The following is a 16,941-nucleotide window of genomic DNA, read 5'->3' on the forward strand; positions in this document are numbered from 1 at the left end:
ATTGTCAATGGTCTTTTTCCAAATAGAGTTCTACACATTTTATGGATTCAGGTCTATTTTCAAATTTTTAATCCATCTCGAGTGGTATAAAATAGGGTCCAGTTTCATTCTTTTGAATGTTGATATTCACTTTTCTTAGAATCATTTATTGAAGACACTCTTCTTTCCTCATATATCCTTAGTTCCTTTGAGAAAAATTATTGACCTTGTGTGTGCTAGTTTATTTCTGAGATGCCTACAGCATATTGTTTTCATTACTATAACTTTGTAATGTATATGAAACCAGCAAATATTATGCTTTCCATTTTATTTTTCTTTCTCAAGTTTACATTGGCTATTGAGATCTTTTGTCATTCCACTAGAATTTTGAGATTATTTTTCTCACTCTTGTGAAAAATGTCATTGAATTTTTTTATAGAAATACACAGAAGCTGTAGATTTATTTAGGTAGTATGGACTTTTTAAAATATTAGTCCTTGTGGACTGAACATGTTTGCCACTCAATGCCTCTTTTGCAGACCACAACACCCAAAAGGAGAGAGAGAACAAAAGGGAATGTCCTGCCACAGAGGCAGGGTGGGATGAGGGGAATGGGGGTAGGAGGGATATTATTCATGGTGGTGGAAAATGGGCACTGGTGGAGGGATGGGTATTTGATCATTGTATAATTGAAGCCCAAGCACAAAAAATTGTAAATCTACAACTGTACCTCATGGTGTTTCACTAATAAAAATTATTTAAAAAAGATAAATAACATACATAAAAAATAAATAAATAAAATATTAGTCTTTTAATTCATAAACAGTTATTTTCTTTACGTTTATTTGTATGTCCAGTATCTTTCATCACTGTTTTATAGATTTTTATGTATAGATCAGTTGTCTTTTTGGTTACATTTATTCCTCAGTATTTTATCCTTTCAGGGCTTTTACAAGAAATATTTTCCTAATTTACCTTTCTCACGGGGCTGGACAGGTAGCACAGCTGGTAGGGCATTTGCCTTGCAAGCAGGCGACTCAGTTTCGATTCCTCTGTCCCTCTGGGAGAGCCCAGCGAGCTACCGAGGGTATCCCACTCACACAGCAGAGCCTGGCAAGCTCCCCGTGGCATATTCGAAATGCCAAAAACAGTAACAAGTCTCACAATAGAGATGTTACTGGTGCTGGCTTGAGCAAATCAATGAACAACCGGAGGACAGTGATACAGTGCTACCTTTCTCATAGATTGTTTTAACCATAAACATATACCTGTTTTTTTTTGCATATTGATATTTGTGTTCTGAAACTTTCCTTAATTCCTTTATTAATTTTAAGAGGGTTTCTGAGGATAGTCTTTAAGTTTTCTATGTACAAATCATGTCATCTGTAAATTGAGACAATCTTACTTTTTCCTATCTCTTCGTTAGACACGGTCTTTTGATGGTTGCCCTGAGTTTCAGTAGCATTAAAAAAAAAATTAATCAGTCATTCAAAGGCATGGATTTTAAATGCAATTACATATATAATTAGCTGGTTCATCTTCAGTGCTAGTGAATTTGGAATTTAATCTCTGATTGCACAAAATAGAATACTAAGTAGCTTACTTGATAAAAAGTGGCTGGTACAGTTGTTTATTTGTGGCCTTGGTGGCCAATAACGTGGTCAAATTCCTTACAATCACCACAGACAAATGTTAGAGAGTAAAGGCTGGCAACAAGACACTGGCTCTTAAGAGATACTTAGGTATTTTTAAACTCATATTAAAGACCCAGTTCAAGTGTCCTCTCTTTGAAGATGTCCCATCTCCTGGCCTCTGTTAAGTAAAATGATGAGACATTGCTCAAGCACTGCACTATCACAGTTATCCGATTGCCCACACCCCACCGTACCCCCACACATACCCACTGGCCCTAATGACAGGGAAATGAAGGCAGGTACTTGAAGGCAGGTACTATGCTTATTAAATTTTGTATCTGTATCACTTAGCACAGATCCTAGTCCATTAACACATTCAATAAACTAATGAACAAGCACAATATAAACCTCCAGCTACCTGAACAGTGCCTGAATCACAGACGGTACTAAGAAAAAAATCACTCCCTGCTGGGAGAAAAGTATTTGTTATTAAAGAGCAGGAACAATTGGACACAGGTAGGGCATTTGTCTTCCACCCAGGTTTGGTTTCTAGCATCCCATATGGTCCCCTGAGCACAGCCAGGAGTGATTCCTGAGTGTAGAGCCAGGAACAACTGCCGTTGCATCGCCAGGTGCGGGTCCCACAAAATAAAATATGAGCAGGGCTGGTAAAACAGGTAGGGCGCTTGCCTTCCATGTGCTGACCTGGATTCTCACACCCCATACAGTCTCAGAGCCTGTCAGGAGTGATCCTTGAGCACAGAACCAGGAGTAATCCGTGAGCACTGCTGGCCCAAGAAAAACAACAAACAAAAACAAACAAAAATGTGAGCTACTTTCTTTCCAAGAAAATCTTTTCAATGATAACATTTCAATGAACAGATCTATGGCTTTATTTTGGTTAATGACAGTTATTCCCAAAGGAGTAAACCTGTAGAAAACTTGAAGCAAGTAAATTCCCCATCAATGCATGTTCCAAGTGTTCCCTGAGAGTCTCTCTTGACATCATGGGAAATGCAGCAGTGGCTCTCAGGCCTGGTAACAGTGAGTAGCTGACCAAATCTGCATAGAATGACAGGCGTATGAGGCAAAGCCACAGCTGATAATAGAGAGATTGAGATATCCAGTGAACAAAGGAAGTCCTTGGGCCTTCCAGGCTCAACTAAATTTATCCAGCTGTAAGCAGAATGAATATATACAGTTGTCTATGGTATGTGTTACTCTGTACACCTTCCCCTGCACAAGTGAGAGGTTGAACAACAAACCAAAAAACCCAACCATGGTTTCTAAAGACTAGATTCCCATAGGTGATATGAAAGGCTTGTAATTTGCATGTGAGGCTCTTTATCAAATGACTAAGCCCAAACCATCAGAAAGACTGATTTCCAAGTCAGTCCAATCTAACATGTCATGATGGCAAAAGAGAGGCAGATAAAAAAGGGTGATATTCAGCTTATCCTGTGCTCAGACTCTGAGTGACATATTGGGTTGGATTATCTGATCCTCAATGCAGTGAACCCAGACCTCTGTCATCATTTCCATATACCCCAAAGTCCCTCTAAGAGCTGACAGAGTAGAACACAGACCCAGAACCAGACAGTGGTTCCAGAACCAGACATGGAATCTTTCTAGCATGTATCATGACTGTACGTCAGTCACTCATGTAAAATATGCTTATAATCCTGCAACTGTGTATGTGTGTACATGCTTGTGTACACACATCTATACATGTGTGCATGTGTGACTGTACAAATATGTGTGTGTGTCTGTGTGTGTGTGTAGGGTTAGGGAGATACAAAGGACAGAAACATCAAAATCTAATTGTTTATTGATTTATGGAATAACTCAAGAATATTTTCTCTTAAACTAAGACAAATCCTTTAAAACTGACTTAGAATTAGATAATTTTTTGTCTATAAAAGGAGATAGGATTTTATTGTTGTCTATAACCAGAAGTAGGAACACTGTCCCTTCGCTCTTTAGAGATGAGTAAATTCCTTCCTAATCTGCATCATGCCATGAATGTGCTATCCAGGGTTACTTCTGTGTTCCTTTGATCTCACTTGCCCACAGCTATGTCTAAGGGTGAGACTGTGTGGCAGAACTGGGTGCCCTCTATATGGATTATAAGTCATTAAAAGTAATATTTGGGGCTGCCCCACAAGGACAACGTAGATCCATATTTAGTATGGGATTTCTGTTGACAGGTTGCTTGCTTAAGGTGTAGGTGATTTAGGTTGTTTTCACCACCCTGTCTTCTTATCTACAGCTGCCTTTTCAGTGCTTCTAGTAAACACACTAACTACCGATGCATTCCTCTCTGATACCTGCAAAGATCTGGGTTCATAAACTGCCTTGGGAGTTTTCTCTGAAAGTTCTGAAAGTGATAATAAACGGCAATGAGGAGCTGCATGGATCACTTTTGTGCCAGGCACACTACTGAATATCTTATTTAATCCTTAAAATAGTTCTGGAATGTTCTAGTATTATCTCTACTTTCCAGATGAGGAAACTGAGGCTTAAAGAGGATAAAATATTGCCTAAGATCACACAGCTAGGGAACCTCAGAGCCTGGATTAAATTCAGGAGGTTGGACCTCGCAACTCTTGCTCTGGGTCATAGTGGTGACCAAGGTCAGTCAGCCATATGTCACCCTTGCTGCAAGGGAGGCTTGAAGTTTGGAGAAAGGGAAGGTGTCAAGGAGGAAAACATATCCTGGGTATGCAAGTTTCCCTCGCCTCTGTCTTCTATGTCTCTGTGGTATTTTTACCCCTTGATCTCCAGAGGGAAAAAAGGGAGAGTCTGGTTCAATGTCCCCAGCACCATCCACGTTCTCTGACTTTGTCCCCATAACAACTGCTGGGCTGCCCCTGGTTGCTTCTCCAGTCCTGCCAGGGGACAAATGCTCTCTGAGGATGGCAAGTTCCCCTGCATATGGAGTGCTGAGAGGAAAACCCTCCTCTGGGATCTGACTAAGCCAGGAAAAATAGAGCTATGTTCAGGTGATCCATTCCTGGAACTGAACCCCATAGTTGCTGATCTCAGGTCTGATTCTAACTTGGCCATGCCAGCAAGATCATTGAACATATCTGAACTTTGAATTTCTCGTCATTTTTGTTTGTTTGTTCTGGAGCCATACACATCTGTGTTCACTCCTGGCTTGGAGTTCAGAAATCACTCCTGGTGGGACTCGGGAGACCATATGGGGTGCCGGGGATGGAACCTGATTGTCAACTGTGTGCAAGCCAAGAGGCTTCCCCCCTGTATTCTCTCTCCAGCTCAAGAACTTTTTATTCGTAAAATAAAGGAAGAGCCTGAAATTCCCTAACTTTTCAAAGTTCCCTTCGAACTTCAGTGAGTCTGAATTGTTCCCCTTCTGGGCGGCTCTGTCTGCATGTTTTTCAGCTGAAGGGAACTAGGGACAATGCTCTTAAGTAGGGATAGCCCTGAACTTCCCAGGAGGACTGGTGTTATGGGCTCATAGACCAGGCAGGACAGACAAGGGATTGTTACATCAGCTGGAGAATGAGGAGGCAGAGCTCACAGAAGCCCCAGCCGGGGAAAGATTCTATAGCCACAAAACTCTCTTCACATGATTCCAAAGCACAAGCCCTCAACCCTCGGGGTGCCCCTCTGACTGTGAGATCTGACCCTCACAAAGGAGAAAGTAGCTTTTTTCCTAATTACTCTCTCCTTGTCACTCATGATTATGTGAGTTTGATAACACCCACACTCCAACCCCTTCCCTTGCCTCCAACCCAAAGGATTTCTCTCCCAACTGTTCAAACTATTGACTGTGATTAACTACTCTGGTAACTGCATAAGGATCTGGTTGATTATTGCACAGGGGACATAACTGACTGAACTTCAACGAGCTTTGTTTACTTGCAGAGAGAGAAGAATAGGGTGTTAACTGGAGGCTCCCTTAATCCACTTGACTATATTATGTTTGCATGTAAAATATTCAACAAAGAAAGTCAAGATCAAGTTAACAGGGCAGTAAGTGAAAGTAAGGAAAAAGAGGATGCAGTTTTCACATGGGCGGTGTTGACAAATCTATGTTTTGCACCACTCTTGGTGAGCAGGGAATGCTCAAGGTCATTGCCCAGATGTGCTTCTGTCTCACCAGCAAGTTTAGAGAGCAATTCACAAGTGGGGACACATTCTAGCCAGTCATTCAACCAGCTGTTTCATTCTATGACCTGTCACACTGTAACAGGATAATTGGAGGGTTTGAATAAGCCAGTGAGGGAATATGGGCTTTTCCTAAGGAAGATAAAAGCAGAGAAGCGGCTCTCTACATTAAGTTGGTTGGCCCTGTTCCTTCAAAAATAGGACTGCTAACATGGAGAAGCAGAAATCTAAACCTTTGTAAATCCCCTTGAATGTTTTGTAGAGAACAAACACCTATTTCTTGAAAGAAACACACTTTCAAAGATCATAGCAACAGGATGCGTCAGCTGCATGGTCACCTAAGTGTTTTTGGAAAAGGAAAAGAGCTATTCAGCATTAAAGATTCAGGAATGTCTGTTGACATATTAAGGAAACAACCTCAGGGGACAGCTGACAGAGATCCAAGAAGCATTACCAAGGGAACAGTGACGCAAAAGCCTTCCGTTTTTACAGACTGGCTTTTAGCCAGGCTCCCTCGCCTGATGGCTGATGTAATGCTAATCCCTATCTGGGTTAGCGTTGCTTAGATATCAGCTCAAGAGGCTCAGTCAGCAGCAATCAATAGCAGACTCCTTTTTATAGAAGACAGTAAAGAGAAAAAGAGAGAGAACTCCAGATTCTGATGTGCTGAAAAGCTAGACAATATTCCAAACATGGGGAAGAGGGGAGGGACTGGGAGAGTCCAAGATAAAACTAAGAAGCACCTTAATATGCTCAGGTATCCTCCTATGGAGTTAGTCTCTACAAAGACTACTGCTTCACAGTGAGAGTTATTTACTTGAAAGTCTGACAATGGAACACGTCAAATTCCCCACTGAGCTAGATGATGGAAGAAAACAGAAGGCATTGGGTAGAAATGGGAGAATAATGTGCATTAGGAAGCAGTGAACCAGTTCCTTTTAAACCTATGCATAAAATATTGGTAAAGGTAAAAGGTAAAGGCCTTCCTGTTGATCATCGATTTGCTCGAGTGGGCCCAGTAACGTCTCCATTGGAGACTTTGTTGTTACTGTGTCTGGCATATCGAATACGTCACGGGGAGCTTGCCAGGCTCTGCCGTGCGGGCGAGATACTCTCGGTAGCTTGCCAGGCTCTCCGAGAGGGGCGGAGGAATCGAACTCGGGTCGGCTATGTTGGCTGCGTGCAGCTTAAAAATTTCTTTCTTCAAAAAATAATAACTTCCTTTTTCAATTATTTTTGAATAAATACAAGAATAATCATTAAGCAACTTGTAATAAGTCTTGGATTAAACCCTCAGGTCAAGTGTCCTCTGTAATGGATTGAGGGGTCACTTTTCATTTTCTTTTTCAGTTCTAGAAATTTTCACTTTCCACGAGTGAGAAAGAGTCCATTTAAAAGAATCACTTCAATTATGCATCTTCTTATTTATTTATTAAGTTGTATTTAGGAGAAGAAAACAATATTGTCTTATACAGAAGACCTTTGTTGTCAAGGCCTTCTGAGTATAAGTAATCCAATCTTCTGCTCTCAATTAGGGACTACGGAGGTGGGGAGAATGGGTACCAATAGAGATAGAGGAGCCATTTTTAATAATAATTAAATTAGAGCAATAATGATTACATAGCACATTAGATGCATGGATGAAGTCCACAAGGATGGGATTAACAACGTGATAAAAAGGTTAATTTTTTATTTTACATGATAAGAATGTTAATTCCTTTTTTTTTTTACATATTTGTGAGGGGCTGGAGTGATAGCACAGCGGGAAGGGCGTTGGCTTTGCACGCAGCCAAAAAAGCTTACCCAAGTTCGATTCCTCCACCCCTAGTGCGAGTATCTTGCCCACACGGCAAAGCCTGGAAAGCTACCCGTGACGTATTCGATACGCCAAACACAATAACAAGTGTCACAATGGAGACGTTACTGGGCCTGCTAGAGCAAATGATTAACAATGGGAAGAAAGTGACAGTGACATTTGTGGCACTTTCCTTCTAAGATAGATATTTTTTTAACCTAAGAGAAGTTTGAGCTTCAGGAAATCTAAAAACCACGTGAATTTAATGAAAGTTGATGTGTATGTACATATTTTTCTGGGAGAATTCCTACTTTTCATCAGATTCTCAAAAGAGTTCAAAAGCTTTTCCTCCTAAAGGTTAAAAAGGATGAATAACAAGGAGTTAAACATCCTTCAGATATTTGATTATTCTCTGCCTCCCTGTGAGATAATTTATTTACAGGTAGGGAAAGTGAGAAATTGAGAGGCTAAATTGCTTGCCCAAGGTCAAGGGTGTAGCCCAACCTATGATTATCTAAAATTTTAGTTCAGCCTTATTGTACGAGTTAGTGTGGCATGGCCATTAGTCAGGAATGTCCCATTAGACTCTTATGAGAGGAAGACTAGAGGAAGCTCAGGATGCCTGTTGATAAGTTTCCTTTCAACTTGACCTATAATCACTCTCTATTGTCTCCCGTGGCAGTCAATCCCACCCTCCAACATTCCGGCTGCCAGTTTTTTCCTTCAGTGAGGACAAGACTAAACAGAGGACTCAACAGTATTTCAGCATTTTAAAACTATCCCAGAAGAATGAAATTTTTCATATCACCTGTCTTTGATGTTTACCTCAGAATCTTGAACATCTTCATATCTGGCAGAAAGAATACAGAATAGAAAACTAGCATGACAGATATGAAGGAACTTCCCTGCATTGTGGAAAATAGGGCACAAACTCAACTCTCCTGAATCATAGCTTGGTCTTTTCTTCCTTGACTTATACCAGCTCTTCCTATGAATAAAGGTGTGGATTTTCTGAGTTCAATTTCTTATTTCAGGAACAGCGACCAGGATTAACTGGTCCAGGAGAACCCACTTCCAAACTGGGAGTTGAGAAAAGAGAGTGGACCAAAAAGAAGGCACTGTAGTGGTTATTTTGTCTCTTCTTTGAAGCAATAATGTTTCATACCATTTTCATAGTTTTACCATTTGCTCATTGGAGGAAGAGATTAAAGAAATCAAAGTAAAAAAGAGAGGAAGGAAAGAAATATCTGTAACCCCATCTTTCCTAAAAGAGCAAATACTTTAGTTGTCATAAGCACTTGTCCTTTCTCTTTCCATGACCCTGCTCTCACAAACTCTTGGATTTTTTATGAGGAAGATGCAACTGATGAAACTTTCTCGCCTGCTACACAGAATTGTTACCTAGTTCAAATAAGATCAAGCATTTGAAAATAAGAAAACTCATTTGTAATTCACAAGCATATACAAAACAAGTATAAAGGATTCATACATTTTTCCTTAAAGGTTGCTTTGTTATTATTTAGCAACCCACAGTTGCTAAAGCTGTCCCCTCAAAAACACCACTTCTCATGTTAATTTCTGCCTTAGAACTAACCATAGGTTCTGTGACCTATAATTCAAATCCAAGTATTCCTGGTCAGACTTCTCTATTCAGAACCCATTCTAGTTTTTGGTGCCACAAACTGTGGTCTTTGACACAAATTTTATTCTAAGTGAATCTCATCATGACTGGCCCAATATTACTTGTTTCATATTCTGAATTCTTTGCTTTTCCTCAGATATTACATTTTACTCCACTTTAAAATATAGATCACTGCTAAATGATTCACTTAACACCATTTCTATCTAAAAGAAGCATGCTGGGTGAGGTGGGGTAACTTGTTCAGAGTTAGTTCTATAGATAATAATTAGATGTCACTTAATTTTCATCCATCTTGTGATTTTTTCCCAGGAAACTTGTTTTTATTCTCTCTCTGTCTACTTCTAAAGTGCTTAAAAAGTAGATTTGCAAAACATGGGACATGAATGTCATTTGTTGTGTATGAATTTACTAAGAAATAGGGTGTACCACAGCTGTTATTTTTTTCCACATATCCCTCTCAATCTGTCATGCATTTACTGTGTTTTATAAATATGTGACATATTTGGAAATACATTGTTCACATTATCTTACATGTTTTTCATTCAAGTCATGTTAAAAATATAGTATCAATTTGTCAATATGGCTTTTAACAACAAGTTACCCTCCTTTGAAAAGTCCAAGGAAATCTAAAATCCTGAAAGGATGGGAATTACAAGATTTTTCACTTCCTATTTCTAACTTTGCCTTGTTTGTGTATGTCCCCCATCAGATGTTAGTTGTACTTAAAGCACTGCAGATATAAAAATATCTCAGGTGTATGATTCAAATGCAAGGTGGTTTTGTGTTCTAGAATAGATTTGGGACCCAAATCTAGAACTTGATTTGGGACTACAAGAAAAATAACATCCCAGGTTCTCTCAACAAGAGAATGTTCTTTTGACCAGTCAGCAATATTAGTCTGAGAAAGTGCTGTTGGGATGAGTCCATTAACCAAAAGCTTTGAAGTGTGAAAGTCATAAATTGAGCCATTCCCATAACATTAAAAATGTCTGTGTTTTTCCTAGTAAATGACAATGGCTTTGGAATGAGGTTTAGGTCTCATTGCTTTCTGGAGAAATTAGAACCCTGGGCAAAGCCTCCTTATAACTACAGTGGGTGCTGAAGGGGTGTGAGAAGAATGTGGGAGCTATGGAGGATAAAATCTAAATATCAGTTCTTTAATAAAGCAAAATCAATTTTCCTTTCCATATCAAAATATTAAAGCAATAGTTAAATGAGGAAAATGAGTCAGTGCTCTTCAGTCCTTTCATTTTAAAATTACCTTATTTTATAAAGTACAGCCGTCAGTTTCTTTTAAATAAGAGCAAAATTAGCTTAAGAAAGCCATAGCCCAGATCTCATATTTTCAAGAGATATAATGGTTGCAGTGACAACTGCTATTATTACACTATTGTTATTTATTACGTGTTTATTTCCTACATTAATCTGATCTGAACACATTATCATCAGACTCTTTCCTTGTAGATGACTGCTCAGTGGGTGGTCGATCTTCAAAGCTGCCTCCCTCTCCTGGACTGTGACCATGGCCCTCCCACACAGCCATTTCACTTTGACTCAGAAGGAGTTTTCCTGTAGCAGCCATTCATTAATGAAGTATTACCATCAGTGTAATACTTAATATTACCAGTGGATAATTCACTATTACCACAAATGCATGGAAAACAGTACCATTCATTTAAGAAAGTAGGACCTAAGAGATATTTCAATATGGGCTGAGCTGAGCACATACTCTGTCTGCAGGAGGCTCAGGTTTGATCCTGGAGGTTGCAAGCATTGCTGGGAACAACCCTTGAGCACAGAGCTCAAGCACTGCAGGGTACAGTTGGAAAAAGAAATTTTTTTTTAAATATCTGTCACTCATCCGCACTTGTTTGTTCATTGCAGCACTCTTTACAATGGCCAGAATCTGGAAAAAACCTGAGTGCCCGAGAACAGATGACTGGTTAAAGAAACTTTGGTACATTTACACAATGGAGTACTATGTAGCTATTAGAAAAGATGAAGTCACGAAATTTACATACAAGTGGTACTACATGGAAAGTATCATGTTAAGCGAAATGAGTCAGAAAGAGAGGGATAGACATAGAAAGATGGCATTCATCTGGGGAACATAAAGTAACAAAATAGGAGACTAACACCCAAGAGTGGCCGAGATTAGTACCAGGAATTCTGCTCCATGATTTGGAGGCCAGCCATACGTGCTAGGGGAAAAGGAAGCTCAGATAGAGAAGAGAGCACCAAATAAAGGGTGTTGGGAGGATCCTCCCAGGGTGGGAAAAGCATGCTGAAAGCAGACTATAAACCAAACATGATTGCCACTCAATGCCTCTCTTGAAAAACACAGGACCCAAAAGAAGAGAGAGAGAACAAGGGGGAATGCCCTGCCACAGAGCCAGGTTGGGATGGGGGAATGGGGGGTGGGAGGGATGCTGGGACCCATGGTGGTGGAGGATGGGCGCTGGTGGAGGGATGGGTACTTGATCACTGTATAACTGAAACCCAAGCACAAAAATTTGTAAGTCTATAACTGTACCTCATGGTGTTTCACTAATAAAAAAATAAAGAAAAAAATCTGTCACTAATAGAAGTGAAATACAAGTAATTCCATTGGCTTCTACTTTTCCTCTATTTGGTTAAGTTCATTGGTGAAAACACTCCCCATTTATGGTTCAGTTTATTCTTTTATGACTGTCCCCATGATACTAGTAAATAATGTTTCTTTACCAGGTTCAGGCATCTTTAAAAAAATACATAAACATTATTATGCTGAATTTTTTCCAATTTTATATTTTAGGTACACTAATTCCTATTGTGATATTTTTCCATGGTTTTGTTTTCTTTTTGTTGTTGCCACTCAAGAACCTCAGTCTCTAACCATTTCACTTCTTCACTGTGATTTGGAGAGCTACACAGGGGTTATGAAAGCCAGCTATGGAATCTGCTAAAAATAATTTTTTCTTCTTATCAGATGCAGGGAGGGTGTATGGGCCACACCTATTGGTGCTCGGAGGACCACATGGGGAACCACATCTGGCCACATGGAAGGCAAGCACCTTATCTCTATGCTATCTCTCTGGCCCCACAAAGAAGTGTTTAACCTAGGACTCAAATTTGGGATAAAAATTTTGAAATAAAATTTCTTCCCCAATAAAATGCTTTTCCTAGTTTATGGGAGAGCTAGGACTGTCTCCCAAAAATAGTTTGCCAGTTATCACATGAAAGAGTCCACAGAAAGACAAACAAACAAAACACTCTCTTGGTCATGTCCACTTTCAAAGATAGCAGCAGGTTATTAACCACCAGCTTCTTAGCAATCTGTGCCAGGACAATAAAATGTTTGGACCTGCAGCTTGTTCTTTCAAAGTCTTCTGAGCTCATTATCTCATTTTGCCTGTCCAGCAGCCCTGTAAGGGAAGGCCCATTCTGCGTCCTCTGCCTTTCCAGACAAGGTGAACTCTTCCAGCTTATTAAGCTCAAACTGGGGGGGAGGGTGGAGTGATAGCACAGTGGGTAGGGCAATTGCCCTCCACGTGACCAACCCGGGTTCGATTCCCAGCATCCCATATGGTCCCTTGAGCACCACCAGGAGTAATTTCTGAGTGCGTGAGCCAGGAGTAACCACTGTGCATCACTGGGTGTGACCCAAACAGAAAGAAAAAGAAAGAAAAAAAAAGAAGCTCAAACTGGAATTTGGACAGAATTTCCAAATGAATTTCCCAGTTCATTTTTAAATTTTAGTGTATGCTCTTTTAATTTTTACCAAGTCATGCTTCCCCCTTGGGCTGGAGTGAGAGCATAGCGGTAGGGCGTTTGCCTTTCATGCGGCCAACCCAGATGTCCTGGCTTTGATTCCTCCACCTCTCTCAGAGAGCCCAGCAAGCTACCAAGAGTATCTCGCCCGCATGGCAAAGCTTGGCAAGCTACCCGTCAAATATTCGATATGCCAAATGCAGTAACAACAAGTCTCACAATGGAGACGTTACTGGGCCCACTTGAGCAAATCGATGAAGAACGGGAGGACAGTGACAGTGACAGTGACATGCTTTCCTCAGCCTCAACCCATTAAGACCAACTGGGAAAGAAATAACCTTTCTTAAAGTGTACTCTAGAAGAAATGTGGTGTTTTAGAAATACTGATTTATTTTCTATCATTAAATTCTCAGTGACTCTATTATTTTTTTAATTTTATTTTGTTTTTTGTTTTTTTTGCTTTTTGGGTAACATCCGGCAATGCACAGGGGTTACTCCTGGCTCTGCACTCAGGAATTACTCCTGGCAGTGCTCGGGGGACCATATGGGATGCTGGGAATCGAACCCTGGTCGACCGTGTGCAAGGCAAATGCCCTACCTGCTGTGCTATCACTCCAGCCCTGACTCTGTTACTTTTCTAATGAGTCCTATTGCTCTGCTAAGGCAGAACAGATCAGAAGAGATGCAAGTCCACTTTCCTATTTACAAATCACTTACTGTAGTAGGCATAATCTAAAACAATCCACCAAAGCCTGAGGCCTTCATATGCTTTCCTTCCTTTGAGTCAGAGCAGGATCTTTATTTGCTTTTAACCAAAAGGACATGACAAAAGTGACAGGATACCTTTCCTGTGATTTCATTATGTTCTATGGAAAAAGTGAAAGGATTTTGCAGGTGTATATTAGAAACTCTAATCAGTTCTTTAAAAATAATCAAAAGAGACATTATCCTGCATGGGTCTGACCTAATCAGAAGCCTCTAACCTTTCAAGGAAATTCAAAGCTCTCCCTTGCTGGCCTTGAAGAAGCAAACTGCCAAGAAATCTAACAGCTGTAAGGAAATGTGTTCTACTCTTGAGCCTGGTTGACAAGTCTTAGTCTAGATGAGACGCCAGATCCAAATAACATAATGATTGCAGTTATGTGAGATTCTATCCAAAGATCCAGCTAATTCATGGAGGCCATGAGATAAGCAATTTGTATTGCTTTATGTACCGCTAAACTTGTGACAATTTTTTATATAGCAATAAAAATAATAAATGCACCTATATAGATAAAAGAGCTCTTCACTGTGATTTAGCAAGTCTGAAATCAAAGAAATCTAAAAATCATAGAAAGATATGTAAAAATATTTAAGTTCTTTGAGTATTACATAAATAAGATGTAAAGATAGTACGAAGAACTAATACTTATGCTATGGTAACAAAAACAGTCCTTGATGTTTAGAAACAAAAGTGACAGCTATATTTGCCTCTTTCTTTCCTCATAAACACAGTTACTCAACTAACTAGATAGCAGGAAGGTCCTTTGGTGGCAATCATATTTAGAAGTAACAGATAACTATTCCAAGAAAGCACTTTTAATTTCTCTCACAGCTAGTGCTGTCAACAGGAAGAATCGGAGTTTCTGTGTCAAATCACAGGAAGAGCGTTTCTAGAATACTTGGGTATCCAGATGTACCCACAATCATTCTAAGCTTGTAGACCCTCAACGCAATGCTATTAAGGAGCTAGTAGGTGATCAGCAAATACAAAAATGGCATTGGTTCTGGGAAAAACACACCTGATAAAATAGTTAAACACTTATCAGTAGGTCTGAGTTGAAAGTGTATAATTTTAGCAATCCTTTCGAATACTAACTTTATTAGTAAAAGTGTGGATTTTTCTCATTTTGTGGTTGTCAGTGAGTAAATTAAGTAGTAATAACACAAAAGCTCTGGCCAGGTAGAGGGGTGGGCATCTGGTCTGCCTGAAGACAAGAGGTAATGCAGCACATGCCAAGCTCACAGGTGGGAGGAATGGAAAAACAGAAGTTTTTGCATGTACCCTGGTAAAAACAAAACTAGTGACTGAAACAGGATTGGGGGGGGGGTAGGGGGGAGAAATCAAAAATCAATTGTCCTAAGCCTCCAGAGTAACTGTGTGGTAACTTCTGTGTCATCCAAAACAGTCCTTGGCATGAGTGAGCTAGGTCAGGTCACTAACCCACCCAAGTTTGGTTTCTGTAGTTGAAAAATAGGGCTAAAGAGACTATCTGCCACACGAGGAAACTGGGCTAGGACTTCTCTGCTCTCCTCTGAAATTAGATCATTCACATGGGTGTGCGGAAAGATGAAGGGTGCTTATAAAATATTGATGATTATTATTCACAGAGGTAAGCCTGAAAGGTCAATGATTCGAGTGTCTGGTTGGATGTTACAATGCCTGGGAAATGCGTCACAGTCTGACTCTTAGTCTAGAAAGTCCCCTGCTTGTCCTCATGACCCCTCTAACGTTAATGCCTGCTGGATCTGAATAGGGAGAGTGCACAGAGCAAAGTGCTTGGAGGGCAAAGCCAGCTCCTGTGACCTCTGAGCTGTTCCCTAGTGCAACTTTCCTGCTTATGACAGTCGGAGTAGTGGGTCCATTTTTTCCGTCATTCTTTTCTTTGCCTGGTCATGCCACCGTGGCGGTATGACCAGGTCTTCCCACCTGCACAGCAGGTGTTCCTTTTTGTTTGCACTTCCACTGTGGCTGGACGCACCTGGATTTATAAACTCTAATTTGTTCTCAGCATCTCAGAAGTCAAATCTAGCAAGGCTCAGTTGCCGACAGAAAAGTAATAGGGGATCTGAGAGGCTGGCTTCCTTCTCCCGGATCAAGAAAAACTTTGAACTCCTCTGAATCTCAAACCTCCAATGGCCACCAGCCTTTGCAAAGAAAACAACAATAATAAGGGGAGCGAGGAGGCCGTGGGAATGCGGGCAGCCCCACACGTGGTGTCTGAGATGGGACAGGACCTTCCTGGGAAGGGGAGAAATCCTTTCTGCTTGACTCCCCTGACTCTGCGTTTCCTACAATTCTGCAACAAAGTTCCAGGAACATGAGAAAAGGAAACTGAGAAAATGTGTCCTGTGATCCAAATTTAAGCCAAGAACAGGATAGACAATGTGAGCCAAGTAGAAATGAGGCCAAGAGTGCTTTCTTAGAGGCCCAACTTCCTCCCCCACCCCCACCCCCGCCTTTTTTTTTTTTTTTTGCAAATGCCCAAACCCGTTTAACTGCTTAGTGTGAGCTATAGTTTTGGGATCCAGATCACCATGGGAAAAAAGTTAGTCAGTCTTGGTAACCTAATCGTAAATCTCAGGTCAACATGGTCAAAGGACACATTAACAGTGATTGCTACCAATTGATTCCTGAAGAGAGATGTGTGTATGTGTATCTGTGTGTGTGTGTGTGGGGGGGGGGGGTTGCAGAAAGAGAAGGGAAGAACAGGTGATGTACATTAATTAAGAATTAGACTGAAAGAGCTTGTCCTACATCAGCAGTAAAAGCAATAATCACTTCTCATTGCTAACAAATCCCCCCACCCCAAATTCTTGGGTTTCAGTAAGCATGTAGATGCACTGCTTTGACCCACTCTATATCACAGTCACAGTAATTTTAAGTGGTCACATTTCTACAATTAGAACTTGAAAGGCAATAATAGCCACCCACATTAGTATGTTACTTTACAGTTTGCAAAGCAGTTGCATAATTACTATTACATTAAAATCTCCACAAAGGTGCTATGAAGATGATGATTTTGTTCCCATTTCAGGAAGGAGGACACAATGCTGAGACTTACAAGATTCTCACAAAGTTACAGAACTCAGATCTCTCTCATGGCCTTCCCCAGACCCAGAGACAATGGTGAAAGCAAACAGAGGGAGGGAAATTGAGGCACAGAACCACTCGAAGGATCTTCTAGTTTTCATGATAAAGGCTTGTATCAAGAAAGCATTCCACCCAGTGGAAATTGGAAGAATTC

The sequence above is a fragment of the Sorex fumeus genome, unplaced genomic scaffold (genome assembly GCF_029834395.1).
Source record: "Sorex fumeus unplaced genomic scaffold, SorFum_2.1 ptg000021l, whole genome shotgun sequence".
NCBI classification, from domain to species: Eukaryota; Metazoa; Chordata; class Mammalia; order Eulipotyphla; family Soricidae; genus Sorex; species Sorex fumeus.